The sequence below is a fragment of the Amphibalanus amphitrite genome, unplaced genomic scaffold, assembly GCF_019059575.1.
Source record: "Amphibalanus amphitrite isolate SeventyFive unplaced genomic scaffold, NRLGWU_Aamphi_draft 000431F_arrow, whole genome shotgun sequence".
In the NCBI taxonomy this organism is placed as follows: domain Eukaryota; kingdom Metazoa; phylum Arthropoda; class Thecostraca; order Balanomorpha; family Balanidae; genus Amphibalanus; species Amphibalanus amphitrite.
The window spans coordinates 52,693-64,024 of record NW_024881925.1 but is presented as its reverse complement, the minus strand read 5'-3'; the positions used below and the strand labels follow the sequence as shown (position 1 = coordinate 64,024).

The window sequence follows — 11,332 nt, the reverse complement described above, 5'->3', positions numbered from 1 at the left end:
GAGCGATGGACATTTTTGGTATGCAGTGTTATCCATTGAAAACAGGTCGAAGCTATTGAATTTTTAATTTAGTGGTCGCCGCTTACTAATCATGCGGCATACACGCCGCACATAACCGCCAATGCCGCAACGCAGCTTAGATTTCGAAGTAAGCATTTAGTCTCACCCTTTACATTCCAATTCATCTTCTGCTTGGGACCGGAAGATACATTCAAGGTTTCACAGAAATAAATCAAATATTTATTGAGGCAAGATTCCCTTTCTCTTCCATTAAGTTACTATTTTCTTTATTATCCTGTAATTTTGTCAAGATGATGTAGTAAAATTTAAAATAAGGATGAAAAAATTCACCAGGAATATCACAAGAAAGATTGTAAATTTGCCATGAATAAAGTTATCAAAAAGTTTTACGACAAAATTGCACATGCTATTACAACTTTTGCAATTTCTAAAAGGGCATATGTACTTTAATATAGTTTTCCCTTATTGAATGGCTGCTTATTGACTTGAAGTATGCATCAAATGGCATCAAATCATAAAAGAAACCTTGCATAGTCTTCAATGACGTCATTTATGTTTGACAAATTCAATGTGCATTTTACGCAAATTTCACGCTAGGTTGATGCTAAGTTGATGGAGTTGATGATAAAACGTTGATGATGATAACGCGTGTTTTGAACTTGGTTTTGAACGTTCACGTGCGTTTTGAGTGGTTTTCGGCGCGCGTGTTGGTGGTTATTGTTGTATTGTTGTATGTGGGTGTAGTGGGTGTTTCTCGATGATTGTTGTGAATGGCAGGAGTCTTTTTATTTCTCAGTTCGTATTTCCGAGCCGTATGTTAATTTTTACCAGCTAAAATTCAAAGGTAACCCATGGAGGCTGGAGCATCCGTCAAATTGCGCTGCAAATGTCGCGGCTGTGTCATATATATCTGAGGGCTGTTCACGGGCTCCTGTGTGCGGTCGGACTGTACACAGCCTCCAAGCTCCGCCCACTGTGTCCCTATGTCAGCCTTCCGTCACCGCTTCTGGCCGGTCGGGACCTGCCACAGCGGACTGTCTACCGCACGCAGCCCTGACGTCAGAACCGCCTACCCATCCCCCAAGCCATCCCCTACCCCCACGCCTGCGGCCCACAACGCACACACCGCACTCAGCAGTTTGCGGTGCCCGTGAACACCCCTCGGGTACCTATGCTAGCTCAGTTGTTTTGCTTTTTAGTTTTTACATAAAAATAGAAGCACACCCAGATCACGGTATTAGTATATAAAAACTTTTTTTTTGCTTTACTTCTTACTTCAGGTACCTTACCAGTACAGGAATTTTGATGGCCACCATGGCCATTGGCCTCAGGCCTGTAGGGTCCCTATGGCATCGAGCTCCTGAACTGAGGACTCTGGTGGGAGCTAATCTAGGAATTAGGATAGAGTGTCTGATTTGGTTCCAGTGATCATCCAGTCTGGTCTTGAATTGGTTGAGAGTGGATACCAGGATCACAGAAGGAACCAAATCGGAACCAAACTGAACAAACCAGAATGGAACAAGTCACCTCTCATGAACTAACCAATTGCTGTCTTGCCCCTGATCTTCAGCCCTCCAGGATGGACTCTCAGAAGTTCTGCCTCAAATGGGACTGGTTCCAGGGCAGCGTCACGTCTGTGTTTGACCAGCTCTGCTGTGGAGGGGAGCTGCTGGACGTCACGCTCTGCTGTGAGGGACAGCGTGTCTGGACCCACAGGATGATGCTGTCTGCCTGCAGTCTGTACTTCAGGGAACTGCTCAAGGTGGGTGATGGGGCAATGCACCTACTAGAGTCCTGGAGAGTCATATGGGGCTGATGACACTGACAATTGACTTAAAAACTTTTAATGTAATGATTATTGTCATTCGAATATGATAGCAGTGGCATTTAGTTATAATACTGACAAAATACCTAAAAGGCTTTGAACTTTTAAAAGCCAACTTGTCTCTTGTCTCGGTCATCCAGTGACACTGGTAGCAGTGGAAGCGAAACCTATTTTTGCAAGGGTGGTCCAGGCAAAGGAACGTGGAGATCCAGTGTTGGATGGAGAGATGGGAGTTAGATGCGACGGCTGTTTGGCATGGTATCATTCGGGCTGCCAGGCTATCTCCTGGGATGCTCTTCGAGCCATCGAATAGTGGCACCCTGTCCTGAGCTGGCTGTGCCCCGAGTGCAAGGCTGTTCCAAAGCACAAAGATGCAGGAAACCCGGTCAAGCTGCAGGCCCTCGAGGCAAAAGTTGACAAGCTCGCCAACTCCGTCTCTGAGTCCATGCGGACCGTCACTGCGCATATACGGACTGTAGAGCAATGCCTGAAAGAACAGGAAAGAGCATCTGTGGAAAACGGAAGGCTCGTTAAGAACTCCACCAAGGAAATCCATCAGCAGAAGGCTACGTACGCTGATATGGTCAAGGGATCCTGTGATGAGGTTCTTAGCAAGGTCAGTGCCCAGATAGCATCCCTTCCTACCACTACGGAGAGTAGCTCTAAAGTTACAGCCAAGGCGACGCAGGAACTGTCAGTAATGTTTGATGACTATCAGGAAAAGGAGAAAAGAAAGTTGAACGTAGTCGTCCACAACCTGAAGGAATCATCAAGTGACACGTTTGAGGAGCAAACAAAGCATGATGTAGAGTCCTTTGAGATGATGATCAGGGAGGCATTCAACCTGAGAGTTACATGTGTCAGATCCTTCAGAGCTGGTAAAAAGATGCCTGACAAGGACCGACTGCTAATAGTGACCCTGGAAAATGTTGGTATCCGGCAAGAAGTTGTGCGACTGGCACCTCAACTTCGGAGCTGCGAGGCCTATGCCAATATCTACATCAATCCCGACCTGACGCCAAAGGAAAGAGAGCAGGGGAGAAAGCTGCGTGAGGAGCTTGCAGTCCGAAGGCAGAAAGGTGAGAAAAATCTTGTCATCCGAAGGGGGAAAATTGTGTGTGCCGCGCTGAATGCTGGGGCTAGGTCTGATGGTCAGCCCAGGACAGACAGAGAGCAAGGTGGACAATCAAGACCAGCTGGTGGTGTCGAACAACACAAGGTCACTGCTTCACAAGTTAGACCTACTGATCAATGACTCGCTGTCCCCAGCAAGCATAGTTTGAAATGTGTATATACTAACGCCGACCAGTTCCTGAATAAGCGGGATGACTTATGTATGAGAATAGCTGGAAAGGAGCCTCATCTTATCATTCTGACAGAAGTTATCCCAAAAGCGCAGACCATTCCAATTCCCCCTGCATTGTTGGCAATCCCAGGCTACTTCTTATATACCAGCTTTGATTGCACTCTGCCAAATTTGGGCGCAAGTGGCCTTCGCGGAATTTGTATGTATGTCTGTGACCAGCTACACGCTACCGAGGTGAAATTTCCAGCAACCGTTTTCAAAGAACAACTGTGGCTGAGACTACAGCTTAAGAACTCTGACAGCATGCTGGTGGGTGGCATTTATCGCAGTCCATCAAAGGAACCTGCAGCTAGCACTGATGACCTGTGTGACCTCCTCCGCCATGTATGCCATATGAACCCATCTCACCTACTTATCACAGGAGACTTTAATATGCCGAACATTGACTGGGATGCAAGGTATTCATCGGCTCCAGTGGGTCACTATTCACACTCATTTGTTGATGCGGTGAATGAGTGTTACCTGTTTCAACACATCAGACAGCCAACCAGGTACCGGCATGGTGAAACCCCAGGTGTTCTTGACCTTGTGATGTCAAATGAAGAGGGCATGGTGAGGAACCTCAGGTACTCAGCTGGTCTGGGAGCTAGTGATCATGTGATTCTGGAATTTGACCTCATGTGCTACTCCATGTACCAAGACCAAGGGCGTAAAAAGTTAGATTTTGCACGTGCTGACTTCCAGCTATTGAAAAGTATGCTCCTCAGTGTGGAGTGGAACCAGCTACTGGTGATGGATTTCCTGAGTGGTTATGCGTTCTTCAAAGCTAACCTTCTCAGATGTATCCAGGACACCATCCCCATGTCATGTCCAGTGAAGAGGAAGAGGAACATTTACATCAACAGGAGAGCCCTGCAATTGAAGAAAAGAAAGGAGTTCCTCTGGAGGCAGTACGTGGCGTCCAAAAACCCGATTGATCTTGCTCGGTTTAAACGTTGCCGGAATGAGCTGCGAGCATTCACGAGGGACCTTCGACAGAACTTTGAACGCCAGCTTGCGGCAGACGTAAAGACCAATCCGAAAGCTTTCTGGAATTAATCGAAGTCCAGGTTGAAGACTCGGTCGGGTGTAGACGACCTGCAGGACTCACATGGGACCTTGAGGAGTGACGACAGTGAAAAGGCTGCGGTACTGAACCAATTTTTCAGTAGCGTTTTCACCACGGAGAACACCAGTCACATCCCCGAGCCTACATGGCAGTATGAGGGCTCCAAGCTGGAGGACATTGTAATATCAGCTGACGTTGTCTACCAGAAGCTGAAGCAGCTGAAAATAACCAGTTCTCCTGGCCCAGATGGTGTCCCCAGCCGGGTGCTGGTTGAGACTGCTGGTGCTATTGCTGCCCCACTAGCCACACTGTTCCAGCAGTCACTGGATTCAGGCTGTCTCCCTGAGGACTGGAGGCTCGGGACAGTCATTCCAATCTACAAGAAAGGATGCAAGAGTCTACCCGAAAACTACAGGCCCATCAGCCTGACATCAATAATCTGCAAGGTGCTGGAATCCATTGTGCGCGACCAGATGATCAACTTTCTAAATGAGACTGATCAACTATCCAGACACCAGCATGGCTTCCGCCCCAGGCGATCCTGTTCCACCCAGCTACTGGAGACGATTGACGAGTGGAGCCGACTTATTGAGGATGGTGAGCCCCTTGACACCATTTACCTGGATTTCAGGAAGGCGTTTGACGCAGTGCCTCACCAGCGCCTGCTTAGAAAGCTCCGGGCCTACGGTGTTGAAGGAAACCTGCTGAGGTGGATTGCAGCCTTTCTTTCTGGACGCAAACAACAGGTTTTGGTGGGGGGCTGCCACTCACAGTGGTCACCGGTCACTAGTGGGGTGCCGCAGGGCTCTGTCCTTGGCCCACTGTTATTCCTGGTGTACATCAACGACATTCCAGATGTGGTGACCTCATCAATCAAGATATTCGCTGATGATACAAAGGTTTATCGCAGTGTATCTAAGCCATCCCAGATTCAGGACCTCCAACAGGATATCAACTCAGTAGTTGAATGGTCCGATAGATGGCAACTGCCATTCAACGAAGCAAAATGCAAGAGTTTGCACATCGGCCCAAATAACCAGGAGCACCACTACACAATCAGAGGTAACCGTCTCGAATCTGCCAGTGAAGAGAAAGATCTGGGTGTCTTTATCGACTCATCCCTCAAGTTTAGAAAACAGGCAGCATCTGCAGCTTCCAAGGCCACCCAGGTCCTGGCCGTGATTCGGAGGTCGTTCGCTCACCTTGATGAACAGACACTGACGCTGCTCTACAAGTCTCTTGTACGTCCACTCCTCGAGTATGGCAACGTTTCATGGGGACCGTTCAACAGACACGATCAGAGGCTGTTAGAACGCATCCAGAGACGAGCAACCAAGCTGGTGTCAGGTATCAGGAACCTGCCATATCCTCAGCGTCTCCAGAAACTCAAGTTACCTTCGCTCTACTACAGAAGACGGCGCGGAGACATGCTAACGATCTACCAGCTGCTACACGCGGGAGTCGACCTGGACCCTGATGACTTTTTGGCGAGGAGCTCAATGACTACAACTCGAGGGCACGGCTGGAAGCTGGCGAAACCTCAAGCAGCGTCTCGTGTGCGGAGGAACGCACTCTGCGTACGAGCCATCAATGACTGGAACGCCCTTCCTCGTCATGTGGTCCTCGCTGAGACCCTAACCCAGTTCAAATCCCGACTCGACCAGCACTGGCAGACCATCCATTACTCAGTGCCAACCCAAGATTTAACCTAGTGTATCCAGAACCTACTCGACGAGATCGGGACCTTCAGGCGTTGTGCCTTTCTAAATCCCGATAAGTAGTGTAGGTAAGGTAGGTAAGGTAAGGTAAGGTAACTTTGAAGTGTAATTGTAGTTTACCTTGCAGTCGTTGCGCCCCTAACCCCCAGCAAACAAAGAAATGTAATTGTAGTTTTGCTTTAAAGAGTAAAAGACTTGCTTTAAATCTAGCAGAGGAATGCATTTTCTTCACAGGCATCCTGAATAACTTAAATAGCGATTTGGGACGTCAAAATAACAAATATTACACTTGTTTAGTAGAACGAGAGCCGAACGTTCATTCCGTGGGCGGTCAGGCGGGCCGAGAGTGCCGGGTCTGCAAGGGTCATTTCACGCTTCTCTGGGTGGCTGCCTACGTTCTTGCAGGTAGTGGTCTTGTACCTGCAGCTCAGTGCTCACCCATAATGATACTCTATCAAGTAGTACCTATAGCCGTAAAAACACTGACGCTCATTTCCCTTCCCTCTCAGGCTCGGCGGCTAATGCTCCGGGCTCCTTACCGTTGACGGAGGAGAGTCTTCTTCGCCGCTGCGAGAACTCACTGAACTACCCTCTCGCCCCGCGCCATCTGCGCCGTCCTCACCGCCGGCCGATCCGACCAACGAGAATGACACAGACGCCCTCCGGCACTGCTGGCAGAGGAAACTGAAGGAGAGTGTCGCTGCCAGACTACCCGGTGAGTGCGGGTTCGGATCTCGAGAGGAGTGGAATTTTTAAGAGTGATTTTGGAGTAGGGCTAGCTCGCCACCGGTCTAGATAGATAGGTGGCCGGCTGGTTAGTGTTGGTAGAAAAAGCAGTCTATTTTCAATCAACTGAAACTGGCCACACCATGGTCCTGGATTTGATTAGTTTTTTATGTGTCGCTGTGCTAAGATTTTACCATTGCGATTGAAATCAAGAGACTTAAGACTGTTTGAATTCCCAGCAATGTGGATATTTGATAGCTTTTGTTCGTAATGCTACTGGTGTTTGTGTTTTGAGTGAACCGTTTTAATTGACGTGTGATTTGCGAGAGTGATTTATTCAGATTAATGGCTGTTAAGGGCGTCTTCAACCGCCCGTAGTCGGGTGCCTGGCGTCGCCTATGGCGCCTCCCGGTGGGGCGTGCCTGGCGCCGCCCCTGCCGCGTGTCCCGGGGCGGGGTCAGCAGCGGGCGGTCGAGGCACGGGCGTGTGGAAGGCTGTGGTTAACGGCTCGCTCCCCTGTGCTCTTGGTGCGTCCCGTCAGAAATAAATTCACCGCATTGAAGACGGAGCTGCTCATGTGTGGCGACCATCGCCAGCTGACTCAGATTGGAGAACCACCTCAGATCGAGTTTATGGGTCAAACACTTCCTCTGTCAAGCACAGTGAAGAACTTAGGAGTTGTCATGGACTCTGAACTTTCTTGGGAATCACATATCAACACCATCATCAACCGCTGTTTCGGCATTCTTATCGGTCTCATGCACATCAGACATATCATTCCACACTCTGTTTTACCTCGCCTTGTCGATTCTCTCGTTTTCTCACACATACGTTACTGTGCGCCCGTCTTCGGTAGCGCCAATCGCACGGCCATAGCCAGGCTGCAGAAGGTCTTCAACTTTTCAGCCCGAGTTATTTCCGGGAGACGGAAATTCGAGCACATTTCTGATGTGCTCGAGGAACTTGCGTGGCTGCCTGCTGCTGATTTTATAGCACATGCCGACCTGTCACTGATCCATAGCATTCTTACATCTGGAAAGCCTCATCTTTTACGCTCTTATCTCTCTTACAACCACGAACACGTATGTCGGGATACTAGACAATCACACCTATTAGCTCTGTCACGTGTAAGAAACAACCATGGCAAGCGTCGATTTACGTACCGTGCTGCGTCCCTGTACAACCGAACAGCGTTGAACAATGGCTTTGCTGGCCTTAGTAAGTCAGTGTTCAAGTCCAAGATCGGGAACGTGCTGCGACTGAGTGGTACCGTCGGGTAGGATATTTACCTACTGTCATTGTCATTGTATCGCGCTACTGTGATCTTAGTTTACTTGTCATCTTCATGTGTTTCGTACTGTTATGACGATGATCGGAGAAAAGCCCTGCCTTATAGTGGATCGATCTGATGATGTTTAATAAATAAATAAATAAATAGATTGCAGGTGTTATTGGCTCCCACTATCAACATCTTTTAAGTTGTATGTGTGTGGGTGTGTAACATGGTGGTACGTGATTTCCTCGCTACGTGTTTTCCTGATGGACGCCTTTTATGTTGAATGATATTGAGGGTTTCTTTGAAAATTGTGTGGAGCCCCATTATGATTAAAAAATAAGGAAGTAATAGCCTTTGGCTCATTGTATGATTGACAATGAGGACGCCTTTTCTCTTCAACAGAGGGCGCCTTTCTGCACCAGCCGCCGTCCCGGTACATTTTCCCCGGAGCGGAGGTGCTGGTCGACCCCGATGACTCTGGCAGTGACAGAGATTCGCTGGGCTCGGAGCGCGGCAGTGACGATGAGGTGAGTTACTGCGAGTGAGTGGGTTCGATTCTAACCACAGGATGTTGTGTTGTACGATTTGTTTCGTATTGCGACAGTTTTTATTCAAGTTAAAAGAATCAGGGTTGTTAAATGCTGTCATTCAGATCGAATGCTGACTTTCAACTCCTGAGTTGCGTTAAACGTGTTCGTGTTCGGGACTTTTTATGTTGGAAAACGGAAATAAATCTTTTCGCATTCCATATGCTTATAGGATTTCTATCAATATTTTCGTTTTATTATGGTTCGTTTTTTCTAAGTTTGACCCTCACTGTTAACATATTTTTGAACACAGCACGAGAATTGCTAGCTGAATTACTGAGAAAACTGGATAGTGCACACTGCACATTGTATGGAAGATATAAATGATATATTCAAAATATGGTTAGAACACCGATGGTGGATCGTTATGTTATACACCGTGCGATTTCTTAATTAGTTCAGTAATAATTCCTGACAAGTCTTCTATCCCTGTGGGGTCATAAATAAGGCCAAATACGAGCTACGAGTCTGAGAAATGGAGTCAGGTAGAACTTATTTTGATCAGGTTGATCGTCTGTGAAATCAATGTGCGCTAATCAGTTTTCTCAGTAATTCAGCTAGCAATTCTCGTGCCGTGTTCAAAAAGATGTTTACAGTGGGGCTCAAACTTAAAAAAAACGAATATATCATGTAGCTTCATCATCAGAGCTCATAATCTCTCGGAAGCGCATCATCTCTGGACACATCAGGGCACGTCTGGACAATAACACACCGCCCCTCTCTCTGTCTGCAGTCTGTGACCGCTGACGACCATCTAAACCACTCCTCGGACACGCCAGAGACGACCGTCACGCCTCCACACACCGACTCCTGTCCTCCAACTCCTCCCGGACGGGTTACTCTCTCTGCGGCATCATCAGGAGCGGCGTCTTCAACATCGGCTGCTGCAGTGGAGACTTCAGCCAGACCGACGGTGTCAAACCTTTGTCGGAAGATGCGGAGTCGGAGCCCGCCACGGTGGGTTGTTGGGCTCAGCCCTGAAAAGGCCGCTCAGTGACACACTAGCAAAGGACGAGGGGGATGTGAAGAGACGACCGGCGCTCGGCGGTGGTAGTGGCGAGCCTGATGGTTCTCCCATCACCGCGCCGCCAACGCTGGAGGCAGTGGCGGCGCGGGAAGTGCGCCGGAAAATGCCACCGGCGCGGCTGACGAGATCAGGGCCCTGTTCATGAACCCCGGCGGTCGCTGCGGCCGCTGCGGTCGCTGCGGCCAGCCGGGTTGTTACGTCACAAAAAGGGGCGGGGCTCACGTAGTATGACGAATGTATGACGTCATCTTGCTGCGGCCGCTGCGATCTCTGCGGCCGCAATCCAGCTACCGCCGAGCCTCAAGAAAACTAATTGCACTGAACTTAGCGCACTGAAGTCAAATAGGCGCAAGCCGTGTTGTCATGGAGACGATTTTGTAAACAAATTATCTACCGGTGTGCTTCAGTTGTAAACAATTGTCGGAAACTATTTCGGCAGCAGACGCTGTTCATGGAACGCTGCTGCGGCCGAGTGAGTGATGACGTTTCAAAAATGGGCGGAGCTTAGAGCCTGCGGCCGGCCGCAGCGGCCGCAGACTTCATGAACAGGGCCCAGCTAATCTACCACTTAGGTCCGGGGATCGGGTAAAACACACCGAAGTCGGGGTCAGTTCAGTGAGAGTTTTCATGCGCACACCAACACAGATTGGTGACCATAAAGATCTATTTTCATACAGTGTCAACACACAATAATGTTGTGCCTGGGTGACTGATGCGGTTAGACTGAGTTTGGAGCAGGGAAGTGGAAATCATGAATCAGACTGATTCGGTTTGAAAGCCATCATGTGAACTATTGTGGAGCTATGAGCCAATGGTGAGCTAATTTACGGCTGAAAGCTTCGTGGAGCTATGAGCCAGTGGTGAGATTTATTTAGTTATGAGCCAGTGGTGAGCTAATTCGGAGCTGGGAGCTCAGGTTGAGCTAATTGGAGACTATTAGAGATGAGCTAGTTTGAGCTATATGAAGCAGGAGTGAGCTATCATGAAGCGCTAAGCCAGTGGTGAGCTAAATAATCCCATTTGTTGGCGTGTATCGTTGGACAAATACCTCATTTATTTGTGACATCATGAAACACCAGAAGGGAAGAGCCCGCTTTACTTGCTGGATCAACATTTTTTGCTAATTTTCGTCCGCGTCGTCTAAAACTGTCACCTCACATTTGGCAGGATTTAAAATGAGGCCGACATCTGGGAGCATCTTGGTGACCGTTTGAAGGTCAGATATTGTTGTGTCCGTGCGTCACCGAGCTCCAGCTTACCTACTCACAGCGGGCTCCAGGCTAACGTTTATTGCTCCACGACAACACGAGAACGCATGGCGGCGGCCATTACGGACAGGAGGACCTTAGTGGTGAGGGACCGCCGGACCAAAGGCGCTGCACCGAACTCAGGTCCTCGTGCTACACGTGCACTTGGCTCTAACTATGAAATAACAACTAATGGCGTTCCACCAACTCAGTCTCTGATCAAACGTATATAAATCATGGCTGATCCACGCCATAGCTGTTCAAACAACAATACGGCTCATCACTAAACTAAACAATTGTAACCTTGCGCGGATCAGAAGTATGTGGCGCATAGCCACAACCCAACAGAGATGACGTCAGCAACTGGGCCTGCAGTCGTTGCATCGTCAAGATACCATATGTTCAATGGTGATTGGAGGTTGCGTGCGCGCGTGTTGACTGTCAGCGCGAATGCGAGCGGGCCCAGCGGGTTACCTTGCTGGACACCCGTT

General features: G+C 48.8%; 1 long non-coding RNA gene across 1 annotated transcript; it reads left to right on the top strand.

The window, feature by feature from the left end:
• The first annotated feature begins 744 nt into the window (after positions 1 to 744).
• Positions 745 to 9,725, top strand: LOC122391318. The gene is made up of 5 exons (XR_006258329.1): positions 745 to 865; positions 1,592 to 1,783; positions 6,488 to 6,693; positions 8,383 to 8,507; positions 9,301 to 9,725. It is a non-coding gene; the product is annotated as an uncharacterized LOC122391318 (long non-coding RNA).
• Positions 9,726 to 11,332: the final 1,607 nt, after the last annotated feature.